Source organism: Engraulis encrasicolus, unplaced genomic scaffold, assembly GCF_034702125.1.
Source record: "Engraulis encrasicolus isolate BLACKSEA-1 unplaced genomic scaffold, IST_EnEncr_1.0 scaffold_26_np1212, whole genome shotgun sequence".
NCBI lineage: Eukaryota > Metazoa > Chordata > Actinopteri > Clupeiformes > Engraulidae > Engraulis > Engraulis encrasicolus.
In genome coordinates, this window is record NW_026945555.1 from 3,022,497 (window position 1) to 3,028,989 (window position 6,493).

Genomic DNA, 6,493 nt, shown 5'->3' on the forward strand with positions numbered 1-6,493 from the left:
GGGAGGGGTGTCACTGGAGCTAGGCTGCGTTCCATAATGCGACCTTGGCGTCCTCCACTTGTGCTTGTAGCCTCATACGAGAGCAAGCACTAATGCCCATACGACTTTGTTTGCGCTGGTCGACCCACCGTTGACGGAAGCACGTTAGCGAGAACTTGTTGTCACGATGTGGGGTGGTTATTTAATACACGTGCTCATTTACAAGTCGGCCGACAATATGTAACGAGACGATGAGCTCACACCGGTTTGCTCTACTAACACACCAAGGGTGTGAGGAGTGGGGGGACAGGCAGTTGAGGAGGAGCTGAAGTGGGTACCTGCAACAAACTTGTGTAGAGGTGTGCGACGAAGACCCATATACACACGTTGAGTGAGTTGTAGACCAACCGAGTTAATGGGCGCGTGGACCTCGGAGGCAGTTCGCAGACGAGTCGTTGAATGGGATAAGCCACGGTGCAGAGGGTTGCAAGATATCCTGACTGCAGATCCGTCATTCATCCCGCGATCAATTTGACACCATGTGGACATGTCACCTCGTCAACGCAACATCGACAAAATTTTCGACATAGTTTGAACAGGGAAATCTAACCGTCATGCAGTATTTTCAATCCAGGAGTGCATTGCTGATCCTACATGCGCATGCATGCGTTTGAATGAGAAATCGAATAGCACTTAGCGCCTACTTCCAGGGACAGCTTCAGGGGCATGGACGGTGGGCGTGGGACAGGCCCACATCACTTTTAACCCCTTTGAGCAGAGCCTATGTTATAGTCTAACCTTATGTCACCAGATTGTAATGTCTATGTCTTGATTTACTTACAAGACTCTCTGTAGGCCTAAACCTGTTCAGCAGAAGTGTTGTTTATGTAAGTTTGAGTATGGCCAATTGAGCACTAGAGAATAGGCCCCCAACCTCCCCGACCCACCATAGGTAAGAGGCTACGGTGCATATCTTTAAAAGTGTTGTCCCCACCACTATTTTCACGAATATATTGTGGTGAATGGTTTACATTGGGTGCGGGTTTAATTAGTGTGGGGAGCTTAATTGGCTGGAGGCACGCAGCTGATTGGGCTCACCTGTGTGTGAGGCTTGATATGGACCTTACAGGTGGCAATCAGCGAGGGACGCGGGGACTCGAGACCGAACCGAGGCGCGCGGTCGGACACAAGTGGGAGACGAATTGTGCCGGTCGCGGTCAATAGGATCACCGCCGGTGAAGATAGTCTATGGGGGGCATTTAGTCTAGGCTGTGTTATTAATGAATTAGGTCCGCCGCTGTGCTCGGCGTCCTCACCAGAAGATTATCTGTTGCCAAAGAACCCGCTACCTGTTTGTGTGCTAAACGCTGGTCCTGGACCCTGTTACCAGCGCGAGCCCGCTACCTGCTTCCACGCTTATGCTCAAGAGCCACAGACTTTATATTGCAGTGAGACTCTGATTGCACATAGGCCAGGTACAAAGCCCGGCTCGGGGGCGCGCACCAATTGACTACTGGACGCCGCCTGTAGTCCTGTGGACAACCAGACCCCAGGACGGGGTCTTGAGGAAAACAGATAAGTTCCTCTTTTACACCGTTGAACATTGTGTGTGTGCGTGTGCGTGTGTGAATGTGTGTGTGTGTGTTATGGGAGGGTCGGACTGGGCAGCGTACTTGAACCTGGAGCTGGGGGGGAAGCCTGTACACCTTATTTGAACACTATAGTGTGCAATTGTGTGCTGTGGGTTGGATACCTGACGTTTACTTTAATGCAGTGATTTTGCCATGTCTTTGCTTGCTGTGAATAGGCTAGTTATATTATGAAGACCAGTTTTTGCTGTGACGTTTTGCCGTGACCATAAGGGGGTTATTTGTTTGCTGTGCTGCACTCTTGTGGGAGGGTTCTGTCTCAGTCACAATAGTCAGTTGCGCTGACCCCGCTCTGACCGATGCCCGTTTTATTTATGTGTATTAAATAATAAATGAAATAAAGCTGTACTTTGACTTCCATAACTGAAATGAACTGCTGTGTTCTGATTCCTCTGGGTAACTGCTCGTGTGGATCCCTCCTTAAAACAATAATTATTACACTGGTGGCAGCGGTGGGAGAGCATGTCTAACCCAGAGAATTCAGAACCGGCACGCCGTGGCCAACCCGGTGCGCAATCGATGGCCCGCCCAGTTTTTATGCCAGAAACCTTTACGGGTACTGGTCGCGAATGGTCAGACTGGGTAGCGCAATTTGAAGTGGCAGCCGAGGTAAACGGGTGGGACGATGCTTTAAAAATGAAGTTTTTGTCACTCCTCCTTTCCGGCCGTGCTAGGGAGTTATATTCTGGCCTGCCCCCGGCCTCATGTGATAATTATAAAAACTTGAAAGACGCGCTCGGTAGATGTTTGGAACCGTGTGATAGCGCTGACTGGAACAGAGCAAATTTTTTATCTCGCAGACGCTTACCAAACGAAGCTGTGAGGGACTTTGGCATTGCTTTGCGACGTCTAATTTATAAGGCCTATCCTTCTGCTGATAATGTCACGCGGGATATGTTTGCAAGAGACCACTTTGTGGAACATGTGGGTAGTGGGGACATAAGAATACATCTCCGTAGCCAAAAACCGAAGACGCTGGAAGAAGCGATTAATATCGCCGCAGAATTGGAATTAATAAAAAACTTGGAAGTAACCCACATAAATCATGACACTAAGGTGCGAGCTGTTACTGACAAGTCCCCTAGTGACAAACAAATGGAACAGTTGCTGGGTGTAGTGGAAGGCTTAAGGCAGGAAGTAAAAACTCTTCAGCACACTGTGACTTCTTTGCAGCCCCCTGCTCACATGATGAGGCGCGACCGCGACGAAGAAAGAAGGCGTGGGCGCCAGGGTGGACTAGAACGCTCAACGCCAGCCAGCGCGAGAGATGGGTGCTGGGAGTGTGGATGTACTAGGCACCTGCGACGCAACTGCCCCTATTTGCAGGGAAACTAGAGGGGGCGGTCACAGAGGGCCAAATGCCCGCCCCCTTCTGCGGATCCACAAGGTTGGCTCACAACTCCCCGGACAGTCCTGGCATAGGTCTATACCTCAATGCAAAAATAGGTGGGTGCTTCTCTCACATGTTGGTCGATACAGGGGCGCAAGTCTCCATCATCCCCAAACAAAAATGGTTGCAAATTACTGGGGGAGGGGGAGAATTAACAGAGTATCAAGGGGTAGCCTCAGCAGCAAATGGGGGTGATATGTGTGTAGTGGGGAGGTGGCAAACCATCTGTCAATTCGACTCCTTGGCCTTAGTTGTAGAGTTTTTGGTGGCAGAAGTGTCTACAGAAATCTTGCTGGGGATTGATTTTTTGTCAAAATATGGAGCCGTGCTTGATCTGGCCAATAAATGCTGTAGCCTTATGGGAAAAAAAATACCCTTGATCTCCTCACTCGAGGCACATCATCCAAAGGTAGTTACCATTCAAGCTGACACCGTGGTTGGGCCACGCACTGAGGCCATCATTCCGGGGGTTGTAGAGGGTTTATTGGCAGGCCATGCAGTGGGTTTATTAGAACCCTCCAGCTCATTGCCCTCTCATGGCGATCTGATGGTGGCGCGGGTGGTTTGTAGTGCTCAGCAAGGGGTGGTACCAGTGAGGGTTATCAATGTAGCTGAAGAACCCTGCGCATCTGAGAGAAGGGTATGAAGGTAGGACTGCCACTGCACACTGATGTATATTGACAAAGAGGGTGGGGCAGGGGATAACATGTCTTGGTGTGTGGATGCGCTGGTCTTCTCTCAGCTGGGGTTTTTGGATGATGATAGGGGCTTGTCTTCCGTAGAAGTGAAAAGCTGTGTGCATGAATTACTTCAAACGTCATAAAAGGGGTTTTTAGCCAGGGGGATAATGACTTGGGGCGAACACACATGACCCGCCATCAAATTGACACAGGTACTGCTAAGCCGATCAGAATGCACCCCCGCCGTGTACCTTTACACTTACAACAAGAGGTGGCTGACCACATTAAGCAAATGTTGGATAACGACATCATACGCCCCTCCTGTAGCCCATGGGCAGCTCCGGTGGTGCCCGTGCGAAAAAAGGATGGTAGTCTGCGATTTTGTGTAGACTACCGTAAGCTAAATGAGGTTACTGTGAAAGACGCCTACCCCCTACCTAGGATTGATGACGCCTTGGATAGCTTAGCCAATGCACAATGGTTTTCAACCCTCGATCTGGCCAGTGGCTATTGGCAGGTCGAGGTAGATCCCCAAGATCGATCTAAGACTGCCTTTATAACTAGACAGGGCCTCTTTGAGTTCAATGTCCTAAGTTTCGGCCTCTGTAATTCCCCTAGCACCTTTCAGCGTCTAATGGATTTAGTACTGGCCGACTTGCAGTGGTCAACTTGTTTAGTTTACCTGGACGATATTATTTGTTTTGGACGGACATTTGAAGAACATTTGCATAGGCTCGACGAGGTTCTGCTGAAGCTGGGACAGGCCAATTTAAAAGTAAAACCGACCAAATGCAACCTGTTCTCCACAGAGGTGCGCTATCTGGGGCATATTATCTCGGCCCAGGGTATCACAGCTGACCCCGCTAAGGTAGAGGCCGTACGGGGTTGGCCCGCCCCCGAAAACCAAACAGAGGTTAAGAGTTTTTTGGGGTTGGCCTCCTATTATCGCCGTTTTATTAAAGGCTTTGCCGATATTGCAAGACCACTACATCAGTTAACTGAGAAGGGCCGCAGATTTAAATGGGATGAATCGTGTGAACAAGCTTTTCGACAGTTGAAGGCCAGCTTAATTACAGCACCAGTACTGGCATATCCTGATCCTCAAAAACCCTTCATTCTCGATACTGATGCAAGCGATGTTGGCATTGGGGCAGTTTTGGCTCAAGAGGGGGAGGGTGGTATGGAAAGGGTGGTGGCTTATGCGAGCCGGGCATTAACCAAGGAGGAGAGAAAATATGCAGCTACCAAAAAGGAACTATTGAGTATGGTGTGTTTTACTAAGCATTTCAAACATTATTTGTTGGGAAAAGAGTTTACTTTACGCACTGACCATAATTCCTTGAGATGGCTGCATAATTTTCAAGGTTTGGAGGGTCAATTGGCTCGGTGGGTGGAGCAGTTGGCCGCCTTCCAGTATAAAATCATTCATCGCCCTGGTAAATTGCACACTAATGCCGATGCATTGTCTCGTAGGCGCCCCCCTCTGGCTGCAAGCCAAGTAAGCCCCCACACCGATTCAGTAGGAAAAGTGACGTTGGACAATATTTGTGCAGTACATGTTGAAGCCCAGACACAGACAGGTGGGCTTGGGCTTAACCCATTGGATGACATTAGTCAAGCACAAAGGAATGACCCTGAGATAAGTTTAATCACCCGTTTAATACAGAACCCAGCAGGGGAGACGGATGTGTGGCAGCAGTACCCAGAGTTAAAGAAATACCAGCTAGTCTGGGGCCAGTTGCACGTACAAGGCCAGCGGTTGGTGCGGGTACCCCCAGACTATTCGGATGCTGCTCCAGGTATACAGCTGGTACTCCCCTCTAGCATGGTGAAACCTGCATTGCAGATGTTGCATAGCTCTTTAACCGGGGGTCATCTGGGAATCCAGAAACTACAGGCCAAAGTCAAGGACCGGTTCTTTTGGCCTGGGTGGTTCAAGGATGTTTGTGAGTTTTGTCGAGCTTGCCTTGATTGTGCCTCTCGTAAGTCTCATGGGCCTCATCCAAGGGCCCCCTTACATCCCTCCACTGCGTCTAGACCCATGGAAAGACTGGCGGTGGATATATTGGGTCCCCTGCCGGAAACACCCCTTAAAAGCAAGTATGTTTTGGTGGTTGGGGACTATTTTTCCAAATGGACCGAGGCATACGCCTTGCCAAACCAAGAGGCTGAATCCATAGCTAAAATTCTGGTTGAACAGTGGGTGTGTCGGTTCGGGACGCCGCGTAGTATTCACTCCGACCAAGGGCGAAATTTTGAATCCAACCTGTTTAAAGAAATGTGTCAGTTGCTTTGCATACATAAGACCCGAACATCGCCCTATCATCCTGAGTCAAATGGGATGGTGGAGCGATTTAATCGCACATTATTATCCATGTTGGCACTGTTTGTGGAAGACAATCAATCTAACTGGGACATTCTCCTACCATATGTTCTGATGGCATATCGTAGCAGTGTTCATGCATCCACAGGCTTTACCCCCTACAAGGTGTTATTTGGTCAGGAGATTATTCTTCCTGTGGATGTGATGTGGGATATGGGTCATCAGGAGAGGTTCACTGCAGTGTCGGATTATGTAGTGGCCCTCACCGATACATTATCTACGGTTGTTGGGGCAGTTAAAAAACATCAGGAGAAGGCTTCTGCTCATCAGAAGGCTGCCTATGATTTTCGAGTGAACCATCAATATTATGGGGTTGGGGAACTGGTGTGGGTGCAAAACAAAGCTAGAAAAAGGGGCCGTTGCCCCAAGCTGCAGAGACGCTTTAAGGGTCCCTTTAAAGTTGTGGAAGTGA